This window comes from Rhincodon typus, chromosome 19 (assembly GCF_021869965.1).
Source record: "Rhincodon typus isolate 14 chromosome 19, sRhiTyp1.1, whole genome shotgun sequence".
In the NCBI taxonomy this organism is placed as follows: Eukaryota; Metazoa; Chordata; class Chondrichthyes; order Orectolobiformes; family Rhincodontidae; genus Rhincodon; species Rhincodon typus.
This window is the reverse complement of record NC_063350.1, coordinates 14,750,154-14,774,821: the sequence shown is the minus strand read 5'-3', so window position 1 is coordinate 14,774,821 and position 24,668 is coordinate 14,750,154. Positions and strand designations below refer to the sequence as shown.

General features: G+C 39.2%; 1 long non-coding RNA gene across 1 annotated transcript; it reads right to left on the bottom strand.

Annotated features, from left to right (window-relative positions):
* Positions 1-494: 494 nt before the first annotated feature.
* On the bottom strand, positions 495-18,924 carry LOC125485441. Its single transcript, XR_007264167.1, has 2 exons — positions 18,715-18,924; positions 495-6,337 (listed from the first exon to the last, which is right to left on the bottom strand). It is a non-coding gene; the product is annotated as an uncharacterized LOC125485441 (long non-coding RNA).
* Positions 18,925-24,668: the final 5,744 nt, after the last annotated feature.

Genomic DNA, 24,668 nt, shown 5'->3' with positions numbered 1-24,668 from the left:
TTGGAGCACAGTCCAAGCTTCGCATCCCTGCCTGCTGCTTTGAATGTTGCATGTAGAATCAACATACAGGAAGGTAAAATACTTGATCAAATGCTGTTCGACTATTTTGTTCTTGTGTTTCGAGTGGAGGATAAAATTTCACATGACAGTGGTATCACTGTTTTCAGCTTAATTGTAGTATCCCAGATCTGTGACAGTGGATGGGGAGTTTCCTCTTGTCTATGTCGGAACATTTGTATACAGGCATTAATTGCATATTTTCTGTAGACTGGATAAAAGATGACTGCTACTGTGCTTAATCGGTACTTTAGGGAGGACATCCTGTGTGACTGACAGGATAGGCAGAGTTGACAAGAATATTGATTTTATTCATAAGGAAATACTGAAACTTGAATGAGATATCAAAAAGCAGACATTTCCCAGTCTATTTTCTTAAAAGTATGTATAAATAAAATTGATTGTGCATTTTTTTTTTAAAAGAAAAGGGGACATTATCAGTGAACAGCTTACACTTTATTATGTTGACATGAGACAAAACCATTTAGCCGGTTACAGAAAAAATGACAATAGTCCTGAATGTCAGAAGCCTTTCTGAACTCAGTCATGTAAATGTTGTTCATTTTGTTTTTCTGATACATTTTGTGAATCAATGTAACTGTAATAGCTTCTAGTTCCCAGACTATTTGCTTTTGCCTTCTGATAAATTTGTAGCTAGGGCAGTGGGAGATTTGTTTATTTCTCTGCTGGTACAACAGAATATAATTCAAGGTGACTTTTATTTAACTTCACATAGTTTGTTATTTTTGTTATATTGAGTTGTAGGTTATAGAACAATGTCATGTTTTTGAGTTGCTACTCTAAACATGTTAAAATACCAAGCTCTTGTGTATGTTTGACGGCAGGGTCTTGTAAGTTTAACATACATTTTGAATCTGTTATAAAACCACTATTTCTGCAGTCTGGAAAATAAACTTGTTGCCTCATCTGTGACATTTTAAATTGCTGGTGATAATTGATGTTTTGACCTTTTATTATTTTAAAGATGTGTGTACTTGCAAAATGGGACTACTCAGTGCAAGACTTGTTTTAGAAGAAGGCGAGTTTTTATTGAACAGATACTGTAGATTGAATTACATGGACAAGTACCAGCTATGTGTAATATATGCAATACACATAATTTGCAGTTAGATGCAGCAATCCGACCTGTAGAGATGCTTAATCACTGGAAATACAGCTATGTCGAAATGCATATAATCAGCTCTGACATAAAAATGCCCTGTCCTATACAAGAAAATGAAACCAGACACTGAACTGAAAGTTTCTTGGTTCTACAACTGATTAGAAAACAAACTGGAATCCTTTGAGGATGTAACTAGTAGAGTAGGGGAGCAAGTTGATGTGGTTTATTTGGATTCGAAGGCTTTTGACAAAGGCCCACGTAAGAGATTAATGTCTAAAAGTGAAGCACATGGGATTTGGGTAGTTAATTTAGATGGATAGAAGATTAGTTAGCAGACAGGAAACAGAATAGTAATAATGGGACCTTTCCCAAACAGCAGGCTGTGATTGTAGAAATTGGTGTTATGGCCCCAGCTATTCACAAAAATGTTCATAATTTAGATGACAGAACTAAATGTAATATCTGAAAGTACGCAGATGATGCAAAGCTGGGTGGAAGGGTGAGCTGTGAAGAAGATGCAGGGATATTGCAGTATGATTTGGATAGGCTAAGTTAGTGGAGAAATACGGGGCAGATGCAGTATAATGAGGTTAAATATGAGGTTATCCACTTTGGTAGCAAAAATAGGAAGGCAGATTATTATTTGGCTGTAAATTGAGAGTGTAATGTTCAATGAGAACTAGGTGTCCTCATGCATCAATTGCTGAAAGTAAGCATGGGTTGCAGGCAGTAAAGAAGGCAAACTGAAATTTGGCCTTTATGGCATGAGGATTAGAGGACAGGAACAAGGATATATTACTGCAATTAAACAGGGCGTTGGTGAGGCCACACCTTGAATATGTGTGAAGTTTTGGTGTCCCTTTTTGATAAATGATGCCCATCTTGCTGTAGAAGGGAGTATAGTGAATGTTTATCAAATTGTTTCCTGGGCAGGATTGATGTCTAAGCAGAGATGAAGGCTGTTAGCATTGTAGATGGGGAATCTCATGGGAACTTATAAAAGTCTAACAGGACTGAGCAGGTTATATGCAGGAAGGATGTTCCTGATGATAGGGGAGTCCAGAACTAGGGGTCAGAGTTTAAGGAGAAGGGATGAACCTTTTAGTACTGGGATGAGGAGAAATTGCTTCACCGAGGGAGTGGTGAGCCTGTGGAATTCACTATAACAAAGTGGTTAAGGTCAAAACATTGTGTTTTCAAGAAGGAGGTAGATATAACTTCTGTGGCTGGTGGGATCAAGGGTGATTGGGGTGGGGTAGAATTAGGGTATTGAGCTAAATGATCAGTCGTGATCATATTGAATTGTGATTCAGGCTAGGGTTGAATGGCCTACTGTTCCTATATTCTGTGTTTCTATGATGGGATGCACAGTTTGCTATGTTTACTTCTGAACACACCTTGAAGCTTTTGCCTGAAGGTTACAATAATCATTGAAAAGAGACGATTTGGCAATTCTCACTACAAAGTGATCTCAAAAGATGACCAAATTCATGAAGTCAGCATTGGGTCAACAGCAAGTTGTGTTTTATATAACACCTTTTAAAATAGTTTGCTTAACAAGACTATTGTACAAAATTTGACACCATGTCATATGCACAACCAGGACAAATGTTGAGATTTTGGCCACATGGTTTTTCCGGTGGCAAAGATTTGGGAGAAATTGGTCATAATTTAAATGTGGTTCTTCTAAAATAAACTGTCTATGCACGTTAATACAGTATTTGAAGTGATTAGCTCACTGTTTATAATTTAGATGTGTATTTTTACATTGTTTCTAGTTTTGAAACCTTTCCACATTGGTACTGAAGTATTTTGTATGACCCATTGACTGTTTACGGAATGTTCATTTAATCAGTGATTGACTTTGACATTGCATTCATTCAGAACTGTGAAAGCCACGCCATTTTGAGGTTGCAAAACAAGATGATTATCTGCAAGAAGTTACTGCACAAATAGACTTCAGCTGTAGATTTGTTTTTAAGTCCCTCAACAAAGCATTGCATTGTAAGTGGTTAATCTTTGCCATTCAGTTCAAATTTGCCATTTTATTGAAATAATCTTTTGACGGTAGCCCTTACTGCAAAAGACCTTCAATATTTTTGCTTTCTCTGCTATTTTAAATTGCTGTTCAGCCTATCCCTTGTCCATACTTGAAATCTAAACACTGTGACCCAATCATCACTGTGGCGTGAGGGGTGAATGTGCAGGCAATGAGTAGACATGGCTGAGGGGCCTGTTGACCATGTGCGGGGAACCCTCAGTTGATGATCAAGGTGGACATGTCTGAGGAACCCTGTGGAAAGTGGCATCATCAGGAGAAATGTAACAGAAATGGAGAATAGATTGAAGACCTTACAGGAAGTAAGGTGTGAGGAATATATAGTCAAGATAACTGTGAGAGTCAGTGAGTTTGTAATGGATATCGGTGGCCGGCCTATTCCCTGATGTGGAAATAGATGTCAAGAAAGGGATCAGTAAGCGATGGACCAAATGAAGGTAAGGGAAGGATGGAAATTGGAAGTAAAATTTGTAAAATTTTCCATTTCCAGAGAGTTGGAATCAGCATCAACGATCTCATTGAGGTACTGGAGAAAGTTGGGGAGGAGAGACCAGAGCAGGACTGAAACAAGTCATGTTCCACGTACGTCAAAAGATACCAACCTATATGTGTACCCATAGCTACACCTTTGATCTGAAATGAGAGGAGTTAAAGGAGAATTGTTCAAAGTCAGGACAAACTTGGCCAGGCGGGGGGTGTGACGGTGATGGAGATAGTTCAGGCTTCTTTCAAGGAAGAAGTGGGAGATAGTTCAGGCTTCTTTCAAGGAAGAAGTGGAGAGCCCTAATATCCTCCTGGTGGCTGCACACCAGAAATTTTGAAACTGACAATAAATGGTCAGATGAATCTGAGATGTAAGTGGGAAGAGACTGGACGGGGCGAAAAAGAGTCGAGGCAGGAAGCAATAAGTTCTGTGGGGCAGAAGTAAGGGTCTGCCTGGGCAATCCTGTGGTAGATTTTGACAAGATTGAATGGGTACTGGATTGGGGTCTGAATTGGGAGGTTTTAGATGGGGGAAATTCCCCGCATGAGGTAAGGTTGCACAGCTGCAGAAACATTAGTTTTATATTCAATGGTGGGATAATGGCCTGGGGAGGTGAGACATGTGAGAGGTCGACATCGGTATACAAGACAGCAGCATCATCCTTATCAGCAAGTTTGATTGCCAAGTCAGAGTTGGATCTGACAGCATGTCCTGCAGTCAATTGAGAGGGAGATTGATTAGAATGGTTGAGGGTAGCAGAAAACGAAGACTCTTAATGTGCATGGAAAACTTCAAATAAATGCTCAGATAAGAGGTGGAGGTGGGGGGCAGGTACCGGGAACATGTGCGAGGCAAGTGAAGGCATCAGTGGCACTCCTGCGTTTTTAAAAAGAAATGGGCAGAGTCTAAAAGGTGATGGAAGAATTATTCGGTATGGAATACTTGGCCAAAATTCTTGAAGGTGGGGATATAATGGATGAAACTATAAACAAAAACAGACCTTGCTGCAAAAGGTCTGACGTAAAAAGAACAATCTAACCACCACGGTAAGGCATCAAATGCCTCAAGTATGATTTTTTTTGAAGTGTAGGCAATGTTGCAACAATAAACCAATGGCTGGAAAAGCTCAGCAGGTCTGGCAACATCTGTGGAGAGAAATCAGTTAACCTTTTGAGTTGAGTGACCCTGCCTCAGAACTGTTCTGAGTAGGGGTCACTCGACCTGAAATGTTAACTCTGATTTCTCTGCACAGATGTTGCCAGACCTGCTGAGCTTTTCCAGCCATTTGTTTTTGTTTCTGATTTATAGTAGCCGCAGTTCTTCCGGTTTTTATCTCGGATGAAACTTTTTTTGGCTCAAGTACAGGTTTATTGTCATTAGGTGACTTGTTTGAGAATTTGTATCTGTTAGTCTCCATGCTTTCCAAGTTGCAACATTGCCTGCACTTCAAAAAAAATCATACTTGAGGCATTTGCTGCCTTACTGTGGTAGTTAAATCGTTCTTTTTACGTCAGGGACAGACTTGTTAGTAGATAACTGACATTTTCTTGTGGTAGTTCTTAATTGCGCTATGCAACAATGTCACAATTCGAGCAAAGCGGATCTCGTTGCTGCTTTGAACTGGGAGCAACCTCTAGAGAATATACATTGTTCCTACGTCAGACACGACGGGGTGTGTGGCAATTGCAGTTGTAGATTGCATATGCGACCAAAACGTACGAAGTTCCGCGAATACGGAAAGAGGGCTAATGGAGCTATTAAAATTGGCCCTTGGAGCTTTATCCAGTTGAAGGAATCGTCAAGAACTTCAAACAGGCCATTCAGTTTACAGATAATTGGGACACCATCCAGTGGTCAATATTAAATACGATACAAATTCGCAATGACTTACCTGCAGCATTATTCACACTCGTGGTTGCGTGCGGAAGTGAACAGTTCGACGCATCTCCGCAGCAATGGTATTTATTTTATCAAAGGGAAATGTAAAGTGAAAATATAACTAGAATCAAAGTAAATGGGAACACGAGTAAAAAAAGTCCACACACTCAAAATCGAGCCAAACAAACATTCGTATTTCCTTGAGAATGTTACTGGAAATTAGGAGTTTCTGAATTTCTGTAGGAGTTTTCTTCAGGTTCTGTGATGGGGAGATTGGCAGAAAATGTAAAAAGGAAACATTCTCGGCAGAGATCTACAATAATCCTCTTGGATCTCCACAGTGCTGGGTGGTGTCACATTATGTCTCAAACTTTCAGGTTAACTCGTGACAAAAAATATTGTGACTGATCAGCTCCTCTTAGCTTAGGTTCTTTGAGGCAATTTGCAGTGCATTTCACTGTTTTGATTGACCATGAAAATTAGAGATGATTCTGCCACTGTCTCTGGTGTGTAGTCTGAACAGCATAACATGATATACCAAGTGCAGATTAACTCCAATACAATGTCACAAACTTGGAATTATGTAGAAACATTTAGTCAGGAGGGATGTGACAATATTGCTGTCTTTGATAGCCTTGAGCACGATCTTACTGGAGCAGGGCCTCTTGCAGCATGCACCTCTTAAGGCTTTTTTCTTTCCAGTACCCTTCAACTCCAAATTTTGTGGTATAACATGCTGAAAGTGAAAACTGATGTTAGCATGGTGACAGCAATAGGGTGATGTCAACAATTAATCATTTTAACCAACTATACTTAATTGAGAAAGTAATAGGAGAATGAATTGGTCTAGATGAGAAATAAAAGGAAAGATTTACAGAAGAGACAAAGGAAAATTAAAAATTAACTTTGATGAATGTGTAATAAGTTGTCTCCTTTGCAACCAGAGAGATTGGAACAGAGGTCATGTATTTCTAGAGCCTATTCTGCTATTCAATGGAATTATGGCTGATCCACAACTTATTGCAATATATCTGCCTCTGCTTTCCCCCCCTCAACAAAACCCTTATTTATCAGAAATGTATCAATGTAAGAAAGGACTCAACATCAACAGCTATTTGCAAAAGAGCATTCTGAACATTTAACACACTAACTGTGAAAATATTTCCAAACTTTACTCTTCAAGCTTGAACATAGACCATAAAACATTACAGCACAGTATAGGCCCTTCGGCCCTCGATGTTGCGCTGACCTGTGAAACCAATCTGAAGCCCATCTAATCTACACTATTCCATTATCATCCATATGTTTATCCAATGACCATTTAAATGCCCTTAAAGTTGGCGAGTCTACTACTTTTTCAGGCAGGACATTCCACGCCCTTACTACTCTCGGAGTAAAGAACCTACCTCTGACATCTGTCCTATATCTATCACCCCTCAATTTAAAGCTATGTCCCCTCCTGCTAGCCATCACCATCCGAGGAAAAAGGCTCCGACTGTCCACCCTATCTAATCCTCTGATCATCTTGTATGTCTCTATTAAGTCACTTCTTAACCTTCTTCTCTCTAACGAAAACAGCCTCAAGTCCCTCAGCCTTTCCTCATAAGACCTTCCCTCCACACCAGGCAACATCCTGGTAAATCTCTTCTGCTTCCACATCCTTCCTATAATGCGGCGACCAGAACTGTACGCAATACTCCAAGTGCGGCCGCACCAGAGTTTTGTACAGCTGCAACATGACCTCATGGCTCCGAAACTCAATCCCTCTACCAATAAAACCTAACACACCGTACGCCTTCTTAACAACGCTATCAACCTAGGTGGCAAATTTCAGTGTTCTATGCACGTGGACACCGAGATCTCTCTGCTCATCCACACTACCAAGAATCTTACCATTAGCCCAGTACTCTGCATTTCTGTTACTCCTTCCAAAGTGAATCATCTCACACTTTTCTGCATTAAACTCCATTTGCCACCTCTCAGCCCAGCTCTGCAGCTTATCTATGTCCCTCTGTAACCTGCAACATCCTTCCGCACTATCCACAACTCCACCGACTTTGGTGTCATCCGCAAATTTACTAACCCATCCTTCTACACCCTCATCCAGGTCATTTATAAAAATGACAAACACCAGTGGCCCCAAAACAGATCCTAGAGGTACACCACTAGTAACTGAACTCCAGGATGAACATTTCCCATCAACCACCACCCTCTGTCTTCTTACAGCTAGCCAATTTCTGATCCAAACTGCTAAATCACCCTCAATCCCATGCCTCCGTATTTTCTGCAATAGCCTACCGTGGGGAACCTTATCAAACGCTTTACTGAAATCCATATACACCACATCAACCGCTATACTGTCATCCACCTGTTTGGTCACCTTCTCAAAGAACTCAATAAGGTTTGTGAGGCACGACCTACCCTTCACAAAACCGTGTTGACTATCCCTAATCAAATTATTCCTTTCTAGATGATTATAAATCCTATCTCTTATAATCCTTTCCAACACTTTACCCACAACCGAAGTAAGGCTCACTGGTCTATAATTACCAGAGTTGTCTCTACTCCCCTTCTTGAACAAGTCGACAACATTTGCTAGTCTCCAGTGTTCTGGCACTATTCCTGTAGACAATGACGACATAAAGATCAAAGCCAAAGGCTCTGCAATCTCCTCTCTAGCTTGCCAGAGAATCCTAGGATAAATCCCATCTGTCCCAGGGGACTTATCTATTTTCACACTTTCCAGAATTGCTAACACCTCCTCCTTATGAACCTCAATCCCGTCCAGTCTAATAGCCTGTATCTCAGTATTCTCTTCGACAACATTGTCTTTTTCCTCTTGGCTCTAATTTTAGGAGCCAGCATGTCACACATTCCCCAGCCAGTATAAATAATTTTTACCTGAGCTTTTCCCCTTCAGAGTTCCAAACCTTTGATAAATCATAATAATCTTGTCAATCATATTTTAACTCTGGATGGATCCTAAATTTCTGCGGAGTCCCACTGCTTTTACCTTTCCACCATTTAGAAAGTATTCATGTCCAAAGTGGATGTCCTCATATTTGCTTCTACTAAGTTTGTAGGCCACAGTTGAGTCACTCTACTTTATAATGTCTCATAATTTTATGTTTCCATCTACACTTTTACAATGGCTAGCTTTATGTCATCTTAAAAACTACAATATTTAGTTTTCTACCTATAATTTATTTGCAAGTACAGTAAACAATTGAGAGACATCCTTCACACCACAATTCTGCCTGTTAAAGTACTTGCCCATCATCCTTGCCTCCACTTTGGCTGGGTGCAGGGCACAATCTCTTAACCCAGCCAATAGTTGTCTCAAGTCCACGAACTTCACAAGTAGCTTGAACTTTCTGACATAAGACTTTTATGAAATGCTTTCTAGAATAATAATATCCAGATTTTTTTCTCTATCTACCATTACCACAAAACATTTGTCAGGAATTACCCACTGTTTTTACAAATGCATGTTGTCTCTTCCCATATCCCACCCCACCAGACTGCCAACCCCCAAAATCAGCAGAAATTTCGAAGTATTCAGTTACTCTATTCTTAATTATGTATTCTAGCAAATTTCTGACAGATATTTGGTTAACTGATTTATAATTTCCTGGATTTCTCGCTTGCCTTAAACAGCAGAGTGATATGTAATTTTCCACTAAGGAATGATTCCCGAATTGAGAGAACTTTAGAAGAAATTAGAGCATATTCATACCAATTCTTTTATAACCTAGCCTGAAAACCTTCCAACGCTAGGGGTTCTGTAATGCCATCATTTTCTCTCTGATGAAAACGGCATTCTGGGCTGGATTCAAACTCGAGAGATATAGTAAGTCCTCTTTTATTTACAGGGCTGAAAAAACTCTGAATAAAAGGACAAACATAAGAGTTATTGGTACAGGAAGTTCAAATTTTATTCTGATGTCCAATACCTAAGTTTGAATGCAGCTTGGAATGATGACATGATCAAATCATCATCTTGCTCAGTGCAGAGTAACGTCCTCAATATTACTCATTTCTGCCTCTACTCCTATCGTTCCGCCTGACTCTCCACCCACTATTACTGAAAGTATTATCACTCTTTTACCTCCTAACTTGATTATCTCTGTGCTCTCGTTGTTGGTTCTCCCATCTTACATCTGCTAAAAACTTAAATGCATGTGCAGTTTTGCTCAGGTATCCAAAATTACGCCATCCCATTCAACTATCATCACTGGTCTATACTGGCTCCCGTTTACCAACACATGGATTTTAAAATTCTTAACCCCTCAACCCCTGTCAATGCTCTGAACTTTCTATTCTTTCAATTATTGGTTTCCCCTACCCCCTTATTCATTAATGGGATGAGGGTGTTAGGTAGCATTTATTGCCCAGACTCAACCACATTGTTGTGGGTCTGGAGTCACATGTAGGCCACACTAGCTAAGGATGGCAGTTTCCTTCCTAGTGAACCAGATGGTTTTTTTTTCCAGCAATGGATTCATAACCACCACTAGATTCTTAATTCCAGAAATCTTATTGAATTCATATTCCACCATCTACCATGGCAGGAATCAAACCTGGGTCCCCAGAACATTATCTGGTCTCTGGATTTACAGTCCAATGATAATACCATGAAACCATCACCTTCCCCCCACATAGCTGGAAAGATCATGCAGGAGGGATGGCTTTAGATTCCTCGGGTAGAGATTGGGTATGGGAAAGATGGAACTTTTATAAGCTGGATGGGTTGTACCTCAACAGAACTGGGACTGACCACCATGCAGGGCCTGTTATTAATGCTGTTGGGAAGGCTTTAAACTAACTTGGTCAGGGCATGGGAGTCAAGAGGGAATTGTAGTGAATACCAGGGTTTGTGAAAATATTTGGAGATGCAGCTGGAAATACCATTGAGAATAGCAAGTTAATGTGCATGTATGTAAATGCACAGAGTATAGTAAATAAGAAGTTACAGTTGCAGATTGCCCTGCAGAAATATGATGTCAAACGATGAGACCTGGCTCAACAAAGTGCAAAAATTAGTTGTTAAATTTTGCTGGGTATAAGTTGTTCAGAAAAGATGAAAAAAAAGAGGGATAGCAATATTAGTTAAGGAGGGCATTGCAGTGCTGGAGAAAAATAATATCCGAGGGTTCAAAGACGAGTCAATATTGTTAGAGCTAAAGGAATGAAAAGGGTACAATTTCCTTGTTCTGTAATCTAGAGACCACCACCTAGTGGCCAGGATGTAAAGGTGCAAATCTGCAGGGAAATTGCAGAAATGTTAACATTACAGAGTAGTTATAGTGGGGACTTCAATTACAAATATAGATTTAGATACTGGTAGTGTAAGGGCAATGAAGGGCAGGTATTCCTGGAATATGTTCAGGAGGGTTACCTACATGAGAATGTAGATCCAGTTCAGCAAAAAAAGAGTGCACTGTTAGGCCTGGTCCTTGGAAATGAGGTGTACCAAGTGGGTCAAGAGTCAGTGGGGTAACATCTAGGAGATAGTGATCATTGTATCATAAGGTTCGGGATGGTGATGAAGAGTGACATGCACCAAAGCAAAGTGAAAAAAATCGATTGGTGGAGAGAGAACTTTAACAAGGTAAGAGCAGATCTGGGCAGGATTGACTGGAACAATAAGTTAGCGGGAGCAACAAAAACTGATCAATGGGCTACGTTCAAAGAGATGATGTTTTGAGTACAGTCAATTTATTCTTTCAAATGGGCAAGGTAGGACAAACAAATCCATATTTGCCTAGATGACAAAGGAGGTAGAAATTAACATGAGGAAGCAAGTGTCCTTATGACTAATGTGAAGCTGAAAATTAGAATTAAGAACTGAGGAATATTGAAGGTTGGGTGGGGAGAAACAGGGTGGAAAAACCAAATAAGAGGAGCAAAAAGGAATTGAGAAAAGACCAGCAGCTAACATGAAAAGGAATCCCAAAGTCTTCCATAGACATAAATAATACAAGTGATTAAAGGAGGAGTAGGGCCAATTAGAGACCAGATAGGAGATATACAAATGGAGAAAGGAGGCATAGCAGATGTGTTAAAGGAATAATTTATATCATTCTTTACAAAAGCGCAGGATGCTTCCCAGGCCATGGTGATAGAAAACGATACTCTCACTAGAAGGATTCAAAATTAATAAGTGTTGGGTAGACTGTTGCTCCTTTAAGTTCTCAAGGCAGTGGGACTGGATATGATCCATCAAACAATTTAAAAGGAAATGATTGGTAGAAATTGCAGCAGCAGGGCCCATCACCTTTCAGACACTTTTTAGACTTGGTAAGTGCCAGAAGACTGGTGAATTGCAAACATTATGGCCTTGTTCAAGAAAGGTTGTAAGGATAAGTCACATGGAAAAAGTTGTGTTGATTAGGAAGACTCAGCATGGATTTCGATCGGGGAAATCATTTGTAATTAACTTGGGAGTATTTTGAAAAGGTAACAGGCTCATTGTTAATATGATATACATGGATCTCCAGAAGGAATTTGATACAGTGCTGCACAGCAGACTTAAGGAAAGTTACCAGTCATGGTATAAAAGGTATAGTAGTAATGTGGATACAAAATAGGCTGAGTGCTAGGAAACAGTAATGGTGAAAGGATATTTTTCAGGTTGAAGGAAGGTTTGTAGTAGAGTTCCCTTGGGTCAGTTATGTGACCCTTGCTTTTCCCAATGTATACTAATGATTCAGATCTTGATGTGCAGGGGACAATTTCAAAGTTTTCAGATAACATAAAACATGGATGAATTGAAAGCTGTAAGGACAGTTTGGTACTTCAAAAGGACATTGACAAGTTGGTAGAGCGGGCGGATAGATGATAAATGAGGTTCAATGCAGCCAAGTATGAACTAACGCACTTTGATAGAAAAAGTATTGAAAACCAATATAAAAATAGGGGGTACAATTCTAAGAGGGGTGCAGAAGCAGAGAGAGCTGGGTGTATATGTGCAGAGATTACCGAAGGTGGCAGGACAAGAGGAGAAACCAGTTCATAAAGCTTATATTCTTCTTGGTATTATTCATAGATCCACAAAGTACAAGAGCTAGAAGATGATATTCAACTTGTATAAGGCGTATATTAGACCTGTATAGCTGCAGGCACCATATTAGAAGAAAGATATAAATGCATTGGAGAGAGTGCAGAAGCAGGTTACAAGAATGGTTCCAGGAATTAGAACCTTCAGTAATGAGATGTTCTCCTTGGAGAAAAGGAATGTGAGAGGAGATTTGATTGAGTTTTTCAAGATCAAGAGCAGGCTGGATAGAGTAGATATGCAGAAGCTGTTTCTACTTGTAAAAGGAACCAGAATGAGAGGACATAGAATTGAAGTGATGTGCAAAAGAAGCAACAGTGGTGTGAGGGAAAAAATGACTTTTTCCACTGAGTAGTTCAAGTATGGAATACACTGCCTGAAAATGTGGTGTAGACAGGTCAAATTGAGGTATTCAAGAGGGCATTGAATGATTTTTTTTGATAGAGATAATGTGCAATGATACGGGGTAAAAGCAGGAGAATGTCACTTGCTGATGATGCTCATTTGAAGAGCCAGTGCAGGCACAATGGACTGAATGGCCTCCTGCACATTAATAATTTGGTGATTCTTAATCCTTAAGCTCTAAATCCATCCTCCACCTTTCTCTACCTGAAAGAAATCCCTTTGACGAGCATAGATTACAAAAAGTTTAATGTCTGTTTCTTATTTGTTTAATTATACTGCTGTAAAGTACTCTCTGGGTAATATATAACTTCACTTTACATTGACGTAAGCACTGTGTCTCTCCATTAATAGGGTTGATGTTTTTAGAAGTGAACAAGAGCTTCAAATCTCTTCTAATTTGAGAACAATTCAAAATAATTGTGTAACACGCCTTTGGTCTAGGCTGGAGTTGACAAATAGTGCAAGGTTTTCTTCTTAAATTTGGCTTGTTAATTAAATGATATATGACTTCTGCTTCTGTTAATGCCCAACCCAAAACAGCTTTGCTGCATCAGAAAAAGATAAAATAGAAGACAAAGAACTTGTGTATTTATATAGCATATACAGTTGTTCTATGTACATGTTATATCTGTAAGTTAGAGTTGTGAAGTGAAAAGTGCAGTAGAGAAACTTTGAAGATAAGTTCAAAGCGTAAGATTCATTCAGATTAACACTTAAAGAAAGCTTTATAAAAAAATATGAATTGAAACATTCAGCCCCATGGAAAAAAAGACAAAGGAACATTATTTTCACGCTGGACAAAAGCATAAAACCATCATCGATAATTAACTCTTATAGTAGTCGATGAAAATTCAGTTTTATATTCCAGCCTCAAATCTCTGTCTGAGTATTGTAAAACTTCGGGTTGGAAAGGAAATTATTCATGGATGCTTAGGTAGCCCATACTGCTCAGCGACCGGGAAACTGCTCTATAATCACGTTTTTTTTTTCCACAAAAACTTTCCACTTTCCCTGTTAAACGGGACGGTTAAACTAAGACTCCGTTTTCAAAAAGGGTTTTGCCAATCCCCGGGACAATGCATCATCTAAACAAAATAAACAGGAAGCAAAGTCTGCGTTTCACTTGCATGAGAGATAACTGCACGCTTTTTTTTTGCAATATAGCCTCCTACAATCTAAAATGATTTTAAGTGTTCAGAATTTCCTCCGAAGCCTTTGATCTTTCTACTACTACTACTTTTCAGTGTGAATATACTTAACATATTTATGTTATCTTTTCCCCCATGTACTGTTCTAAGAAATAAAGTAATTTCTCGCTGATGGTACATAGGAATCCATAAATTGTCGGCTGCGGGTTTGTCCCGCCCTGTTCGTTTAAATATGAGTACTACTTTTTTTTCCATGCTGGAGCGGACGGATAGCGGGGGCAACCCAAATCTTAGATTCCACAGGTCTAACAAAAATGCAGAATGGAGGAAAAAGTCCTGGAATGAAAGATACTCAAATAATTGCATTGGGTATTTAAAACCCTCTTAAATGCAGCAGAGGGCGTCCGTGTGCGCAGTTTAAGTCCTGGTCAATGACTCACTTGCCTATTCTTCCACCAGTCAATTCCTGTCACTGGAAAGAAACACTGGTCCGTGCGGTTTGCACACACTTGTATACGTACCACTGACACGTAAGTAAATACTCTGGCCACGGACCGGCCCCCGCCCCTCCCAAATGCTCCAGACACCGCCGCCCAGATTCTTCCAGAGGCCAATACGCATTTTTCTAAAACACTGCACATACACATAAACATTCTTCCAAATACAAGGTTTGAAATGCACAATAGGAAATAAACAGAAGAAAATAATTAGTGCAAATAGCTCTTAACGACTGTACTTCAACTGGTAATTGCAAATAATAGATTGGGTGTAGTTTTAACATCATTGTTCGTCTCAAGGCCATCCTAAAAACAAAACCCACGAAGGGTTAAGCTTCCCATGGTAGATGAACTTCTGGCATTCTTGCATCTAAAGTAGGCATTACAAATCCTGTAACACTTTAACGAATGCTGCTGCAGACCAGTGACAGGAAAAGACAGAGCATGTGGAACACGTTTTAAAGATTTAAAATCCAATTTAATAATGCAATGACAAAACAACCTCTTGAAATTTAGATTGAACAAAGAACTGCGAATGCTGGGAAGCAAAAACAGAAGGGTTGTGAACAAGGGTCACTGGACCAGAAACTTTAACTCTGCTTTCTCTGCACAGATGGAGTTTCTCCAGCGAATTCCGTTTCTGTTCTTGAGATTTAGACTTGCCGTTTTTGGTTGTACAGGACATTAGTAAAGCCACTTTTACAATACTGTGTACAATTCTGGTTGCCCTTCTATAGGAAGGATGTTGTTAAACACAAGAGGGTGCAGAAAAGATTTAAAGGATGTTGCCAGGACTGGAGGGTTTGAGCTAATAGAGAGAGGTTATATGGGCTGGGGCTTTTTCTCCTGGAGCATTGGAGACCGAGGGATGATCTTTATAAAGGTTCATAAAATCATGAGGCATGGATAGGAATGGAACTAGGTCAGATTGGAATGTCTGGTTGGTGCAGATGAGTTGGATTGAAGGGTCTATTTCCATGCTTTTTGACTCTACAACTGTACTAAACTGTGATAAGAATGTAATGTCACTCAGTTCTGAATTACTCTGACAGCTTGGACTTAAAATAGTCCCGACTGTTTAGCAGTTGACAAAGCACAAAGCAAGTGGGAACATTTCTGTGAAAAGGAGGTTAAAGCTGAAACTATGTCTGCTCACATTCCTGAATTACTGCACGAAAGGAAGTGGAAATTGAGGTGAAATAACCAAAGATGCAGTGGTGGTTCAGAATGAGGGAACAGGGAACAAAGAGAAAAAAAAACAATAGAACCATAAATGGAGATGGTCTGTATCTGTTTTAAATTAGTGCCTCAATTTAATGAAGCTTGTTTCCATCAAATTATACTTACATAGTGCAGGTCTCATGGCTCAATGGGGATTATCCCTACGTCTAAGGAAAAAGCTTCAGGTTTGTGCACCAACCAGGACTTGTGACTAAGGATCATATGTTCATAATGTGGGCAAACTGGTTGAAAAGCAACTTGCAAATCAGTCCATTGCACGTCCATGGCAGGTGGTAAGAACATAAAAGATTCCTGGTTAGCCAAGTGATGTAAAGAACAGTGAAACCTCTACCATCATTAGCAGTAGTTCCAGATTGCAATATGAATGTAAAAGTGCATGCTGCCAAAGCAACTGAGATTCTGAGTGAACGATAACACACCATGTTTTCATCGAAGCTAGATATACACATTAAATAAATGATTTAAACTTGTTGAGACTGTCTGATTGTTTCATCTCACATAATTTGGCAGTGATGGCCTTCATCTTTCCTGCTGTATCTTACTTGCACTGCAATTCCATAGGATTGCTGCTCATTATACTTCACAGTTCGCAACCTTCTTGCCACATTAGAAGTGAACCATCTGACATTTGTATTATCAGATCACCAACACAAATGTATGCTGCACATTTAATAATTGCATTTCTGTTACCATGGTGACATCAAAGGAACAGCTGGTGCTCCCATCAACAAAGTAATCTCTGTCTCGGATAGAGAGGGGTTCTTTGATTTGATATTACACACAAATTTAAGTTTGAGCTTCGTATGTTAGGTTGGTAAATTTTAAACTTCCCTGGCAATACTCCAGTTAGTTTTGAGAAGTTCAGAGATCCTACTGACTGATATATCCTTTGTAACTTAGGCATAACATTAGTAGAAGTTCCAATTTATATTTGTAGGATGCTTCACAATGAGTATGAAGTGGGGATTTAATGGGTTTGTGCATTTTTCCCCAATTAATTCCTAGGTGTGTATCTCATTATTAGCAAAAAGTAATTATACTGTAAATATGAAAATTATTACAAAGGATGTTATTTAATCCATGATCCATTCAAAGAAAAGACGAGTAATATCAGCATATTATGTTGTAGATAGTACTTGCTGAATTTAAATAAAACACTTCTTTTCAAAAATACAATCCAAACGTTAGCAGAACCAATAATAATTCACAGCCATTCAATCACAACCATAGAGTGTAGTAATAGAATTAATTTTATAATTATTGATTTGTAGAAATATTATTTAGTGCTGAATTATGACGACATTGAATCATCTCACTAATGTGTAATAATCTTTATTTGAAACTAATTTCTAACTCCATGTTTTTTAGCTTTACAATTTAGTTTTCTTTATGCCAGACAACATTCCATTACAAATCAATGTTAGAAAATCAGTATGAAAGTTCAGATAATTACTTATTGCAATTGTCTAGCCTCTCAAAGGATGGCCCGTATCCATGACTATACTACTGCCAAAGTGAATATTTTGTATACAAGGTGACCTGAGTTATCAGCAGTATCCCTGAATTTGTGATTGTAGAATTGATGCCACAGCCATATGCACAAACGTTCTGTATTTATTCCCTTTACATAATTCTGCAGATAACAAATATGAGATTTATCATGATTCTGTAAACTATTATTTATTGTATATTTTACATTGAACGTTCTATGTATCTTATTGTATGTACCAAATATTCTCTTTATACAAAACACCTAACATTGAATGCTGAATGTAGCATTGAGCAGCAATAGTTGGAATGCCAGCTGTCGCTGTCACTGTCACTACATTGAATGTCTAATACACCTAATGTTGTTGTCCTGATTCCATGAACAAAATATATTATCAATTCAGTAATTTGCATTGAAAATACTCAATTCATTTCAATAAATCCATTGCACAAATGAGGGGGAAGGGATTTAAGATATGGGGGCAGACAGGGAGAAAGCTGTGTGCAATTTCAACATGAACCTAGAGTTGTGGTAGATTCAATCTTACTTAATACCCAATTTTTAAACGGAATGCACTGTATACTTTTCTCTAGTTGTGCAGTGTAGAATGATTGGAGTATATGAAAGTTGTGATGGAAGGTGTACACGTTTAAAAACAAATTCATATCTGGCCTACTCTTTGTATGATGCTGGCTGTTGGTTATTTTAAAAATTTATTGCAGGTGTTGAGTTTTAACTTTCCCTTGCACGGGGTTGCAGCAGATTTTGCAACCGGCCGATATTCTTTATCTGTTGGTCACCCAACGTCCAACCTACTTTCTTCCCTGGATACCAGCAAGGGCTCGAGGCCACCGGCTCACCTGATGCATCGCGGGTAAGCAGACTACAACTCCCAGGGGGCACCGCGGCGGGCCCCGCCAAGCATGCGCAGTGAGGGGTCCCTCCCTCCCTGGGCGTGTTCAAGATTTAAATAAACAAGGAGCAACATGGCGGCGCTTTTCCTCGGCTTATTTAGAGAAACGAAGGTCAGGATACTGGAATGTTCCTCCGAGTAGCAGGCAGCTCGGTAAGATGGTGGTAGAGCGGGGGTGTTTAGGTGAGGGGGAAACGATTGTTTTGTGGATTTTTTAAATTACAGATCTATTGTGTTTTAAAAAAAATTTCTTCCACATCCCCCTCTCTTCATCCTCTTTGTGGAGAATCCTCTTTCTCCCCGCCCAGGCCCGCCTTCAGCTCTGTCCCGGACTGAAGTTCACCTGAGAGCCTCCAACTAACCTGTCAGTTGGAGGAAGATTGCAGCGCACGTTGCCTTCCCCCGTTCGATGAGGCCATGTCGCCTCGACGCTTTTTCTTCTTTCGCGTTCTTCACCACCACCACCACCACCATCATCATCATCATCATCATCCAGCACACACGCAGAGAGGGGGAAAAAAATCTTGTTTCGGGACAACTTAATGACTGAGGCTGAACTTCGGAGCTTCGGGTCCGCCCCCGTCTAGCAGCCATTGGCCCCCCCCCCTCCGCCTCCCCGGTGCGCCCTCCCATGGGCCGAGACTCCTGTCAATCGACCTGTCGCCATAGCATCTTGTCGCTTGTCAACGTTAGTTTGGGCAAGGGTGGGGGGAGAGATAAGAGGAGCAAAAAAAAATTATTCAATCGTGGGGTCAGTTTTCTTTCAAAATGATTTTTGTTCCCCATAAAAGGCGATTCGTCCACTATGTCAGCCCCTTTCTGCATGCCTGTAGTATGCACTGAAATAAATGGGGGTGGGGAGGAGTGCTGGAAGTACTTCTCCATTAAATGCTTCACCATGAGTTGAAACCTAATTCTGAATACATTAGGATGCCTGCGGTCTTTTTGTTTAGGTTTTTTTTCTATAAATACGCTTGTTCAAATTTGTCACGATCATGGTTATCTGTGAGCGGCTATAACTGGGACAGCTGTATTTTTCTGTCTTCATTTTAGTAGCATGTTCACTGCTAGTTTTTGTGGCTATCCAATGCGCATTGTATGTTACCATAATCTATTAATGCATGTTTTAAAGCTTTCATCTGCATTATTCCTTTTATGCTCGTTGTCATAAATATGACTCGTTGGGTGCGATTCTAGTGGCTTACCGTCTTTATGCTGAAATAATTATCCTTCAGGAGAGCTAGGAGAACGACCGTAAAGAAGGAAGGTGTGGTATTGCTCTTTGGAGGTAAAACTGTCCACATTTTCCCCTGAGTTTTTATTAATAGGGTTGTTCGATAGTGATTCGGAGCATCCTGTTTCTATTTATTCACTCTTGATCATGATGCTGTAAAAGTTAACCATCTATTATCACTTGTCCTGCCTGAGATTGTTCAACCCCTGAACCGATCAGGAACTGAACATTAGGAGGTCCTCATCAATACAGTATAGCTGTCTTACCCATTGCAGAAAAAGGAAAATAGACAAGACGCACTTTAAATATATTTCCGTCAATGGAGCACATGGTTCTGAGGTATGGGTTTTCAAATTAGTCTTCAGTATCTGAGAGGATCCCAGGAAATCTCCAAGGTCATCCAATTTCTGAATTTCGCTCTCAGTTGACTTGTTAACATGACATTTCCATTAAAATTAAAATTTCTATTAAAACACTTCAAATTATTTAATGTTTTCCTTCGGGTAACCAACCGTGGCCTTAAGTGTGTCAATATTTGTTAGTAATCTTCCACCCAGAAAAGTTGAAGATCAGGTTTAAGGGTGAAATATTTTGTACCTCACCCAAGTGTATCCAAAATATCGCTTGTATTTCATTAAGGTTCGCTCAAATAGTTTCTGTATTTGTATAATTTTTATCAACAGTAAAACTAGTGTGAAATGAGTACATTAATTTCTCTGCAGCTGTAGTCCAAGTGTATTTGCCGACAGAGAAAAAATACACAAGATGCACGTATGCTTAAAACATATGTAATATAACTTGACGGCTATTTTTAGAAGAGTTGCTCAGAAGGTCGCAATATGTATTATGTTGTTTGCAATTTGTTTCAACTATGAATTAATTGTGGTGTTTATTTGTTGGCTTCGGTTATAATTTCTAGCGGCTGTCGATTTATAAATACCATAGTGTTTAAGTATGTTTTAAATCAGTGATTATACCTGCAGCTTGTGCATTAAAAGAGCGCAACGTTGTTTGTTGAGCAGGATAATTCAACGTGACAGTTCCTTGATAGCTTGCTTCTAATTGTAGCTGTGCAAGCAGCAGTTGGATAGGTTCCTGGGTTGTCGTCGGGTCTGGTGACAGCGTGCAGAGGGGCTTCTGCTATTGGCTTGTTTGCTGATAGCTCTCGTAAGCCGCTATCATTGGTTTGTCTGTTGAGACCCTGTTGATAGACAGCTGCTAACGTTCTGGTGGGTTTGACATGTACATCTTGTTTGGATGCCATTATTGGCAGGCCTGTTAGAAGAGCCTGAAGCGACTTTTCAGAGAATACGAAGCTAAATGATGTGTTCAGTATTTCTGTGAACAACGCCTGTTTAGAATCTTCTCTCTGGTTTGGTCATTTTTTGAAAAGGTACTGAACTATTTTACACTTGGGTCAAAAGCCCTTTTAGATGACGATGTGGTTCGTAATGTCGTTCAAATGAACCAGTGCATTTTTTTTTTGCTATTTTCTTAACACTGGGAACTGAGAGGACAAAATGAGGTAGGGCAGGACAATGCTAGTTGAGATATTGAATGAATACCGACTACATTCGATAAACTTAATACAGATGCGTGAGAAGTATATTTGCTGAGTGCCAAAATTTCGAACGGAACACTTAACCTTCCCATGATTAAGAATCACTCGCTTTCTTTTCGGCAGGGCACTTGCTGACTTTTTCAAAGCTGACATTTTAAAATAAAAATGAATTGTAACATTTTTAACGCTAGTGGCGGGTGGCGGGGGGCGGTGGGAACAATCGTTTTCAAGTCTCAAGTTTTAGTAGTACACCTATTAAATGTCTGAACCAAACTATAAAACAGTTTTATTACAATTTTGATACTTCCTAGGCTAGTGTTGCAAATTGTCTGGGTGTGTTTCTCTTTAATGGTGGCTGTTAAAACACTTTGCAGACAGTATTCTGCATTTCAGCCGTCGTAGCTCTCAGTTTTGCTTCCGTATAGTTTTACCTGTATGTGTTTGGTTTAGGAGATGGTGATCAATCTTCCTATCCCTTCAGATTGTTTTGAAGACTCTGGATCAAACCACCAACGACTGCAACTTACATACAGTTGTTACGTCAGTCTGAAACAGCCAAGGATGTCGTTATAGCAACACCACTAGATGACCTCGTGTAGTGTTTAGTTTGACTGCAGTTACTATCAGAAGCAGTTAGGCAGAGCTAGCTGGGTTACTGTACTGTATCTATAGCCACGTGGGTGCTGGAAATTTTTTTCTGATAGGCTGTGTCCTGTTTTTTGCAAATTTGTACAAGTGTGTTCTATTTATAAGATAGGATGATCACATCGATGAGTATTGGCGGCGTCTTGTGGCTTGGTTTCAGAGCGCAGTTTGCAAAACAAGATTTTTAAAATAACTGCCGCAATAACCGGCATTTTAAGAATATTTTCATTACTTCATTATATCTATTTTAAAGTTTTCATCATGGTACCTACGTCTATGAGATACTAAGACATATCGTCTGACTTATTGAATATTACTTTTATTTTCCATATGCATTTTGTAGTGGCATCTGTCTCCAAGACAGGAGCCAGATCCTAGTTTGGTAGAATGTTGTGAAATCTGTATTTAGTACATGGTTAAATCAATGTAAATATTTCATATTTACAGTGTGGCTTTTTAAATTATGTGAGCAACTGTTGATTTATTATTTGCGTCTTTCTCATTCCGGCCCCCATTTTGTAAAGTTCATTTCTCCTGCTTCCTTCCTTGGGTTGTTTAACATTTCTGTGTACTATACCTGGCACCTAAAATGTAAGCCTGTTAGGTGGTTGACCTAATATGTCATCAGTAACAGTTTTGCTGGATTTCTGCAGTGGGCTACAGAGGCACAGTAACAGAGTTATTTCACTGAACTGCTTGCTTGTATTGCTATATTAATGCAAAATTCCTTGAAGAGAAACTACAGATCACTGTACATGCACAATATGTTTACACGTTGCTGAACGTTTTGCAACATAAGAACAGTAGTATTTTTAAAAGAAGTACATTTTGTGCATTATCAGGTTATCACCTCCACTTTTTGCACAGCCTCCCAGTGTTTCATTTCTTTATATATCCAGTTTCCTTTCGAAAACTACTGTTGAATCTACTTCGATCCTATTAGATATGCATCCCAGGTTTTAACATTGAGTTACATTAAATTACAAGTAATTTGCTTTATCTTGGTTGTCCTTCCTCACCAAACTTTTCAAACGAGAGGTGTAGTTCTTAAATGATAAATGTAATGGCAATTTGTTCTTGAATCAGAGATTCAGTTTAATGTAGCTTAACAAGTGGCTTTTTTGTGAATCCAATTAGTTTAATTTACTTTGGATGAAAGCTACAGGTACCTAGGTATAGCCCTTGCATCCTGTTGTCATACATAGTTTGCATCCTCCTCCTCCAACCCCCCCACCCCTAAACTTCACAATTTCTTGGCTGAAGATGCAGGGAGATGCCCAAAGACTGCAGTCAATGTTGCTTTCAGCCTGATTAGTAGTAAGAGCTTGGATCACTTATTTATTTTTTCTATTCTTATTTCCCTCCCCTCAAAATACACAGATGTTTAGTAATGTAATAGTTTTGTGTATATTATATCTTCAACTTTAAAATTCAAGCTATTATAATGAGAGATCAATTTGAAGTATCCACGCTGCTTATGGAATAAAGTTCTGATCATTTTTTTCACAATGCAGCATATTTGACAGCAATACAGAAAAAAATGATAAGTCAAATTTGATTTTATCATTGGTCAGAACTTTTGTAAATCGCTATACTGTACAATAGGAACTGAATTTCACTTTGTCCAAGATCCTGAAAAGAAATCGTAGAATCATTGCTATGTCTTAGATGAAGTAATGAGATGCACACTGATGTTGGATACATTTAGTTATTTTGTCAGTATTTGAGCTTTGCATAGACTGTTGTAGGTCTTGTTGAACAAATATTTAATCTGCTTAGCTGTGTAAATAGCTGATAGTGTAAAGAAAATTGCATGGAAAGATGCTACTTCAGCAAAATTGGGGTAGGATTGTGATAGGATTGATATACATTTAAAAAAAAAATTGCAAGACTTGTCCACATCTGCAAAATCTACTAAATGATGTAAGCTACCATTATCCAAATGGCTAAAAGCAATTTATTTAACTTCTTTTACTATTGCCCTTTCTTCTTTCTCCTCTTATTCATCCCCAGCACCACTGTCACCTCCACCCAAGTGAGGTTTGCAAATGTTTTTGGCCTTTTTATTTATCTGAATCTGAAGTCATATCTGCATAATGGGATTTATCCAATTGAATTAAAACAGTAAGGTGTTTAAGAGATAACAAGGTGTAGAGCTGGATGAACGCAGCAGGCCAAGCAGCATCAGAGGACCAGGAAAGCTGAAGTTTCAGGCCTAGACCCTTCTTGAGAAAAGTTCTTCCTGCTCCTCTGCTGCTTGGCCTGCTGTGTTCAACCAGCTCGACACCTTGTTATCTCAGATTCTCCAGCATCTGCAGTTCCTACTATCTCAGAAAGATGTTTAATGTTGGGTTAGGTGTCCATTTTGGGTAACTGTCAATTTATTATTTAGGGTAGCTGGCACAAGTCAATTTCAGTTTTCAAAGAAAATTTGTTGGCGAGATAATTAGTTGGTAATGAATATTTTGCATTACACGCATCTGAAACTCATCAGCTCAATATAATAGAGATTAATTCATTGCTTGGTAAAAGACCCAACAATCCATCTTCAAAGCATTATGGAAACTTACTCTTTCCTATCTACCGTCCAACAAAAAATAGTTATTGAATCATTGTAATATTTCAGTTGTTCTTGAATAAACTTTCTGACTCGTGCTTGGAAACACTTTTATTTTCTCCCTGTTCTGTGATAAATTTACACAAGTCAAGAATGTTGAGGATATAGTTTTTCTTGTGAGGTTCTCTGCCTGAAGGTAGATCCATCCGCAGCATCATAACTTTCACCACAGGTAATGCTGGCAAGGCTGCATTTAATCACTCCTATCTCGCTCTCCTGAGGACATGGTTGGCCAACTTAAAGTATTGCAGTCCTCAGA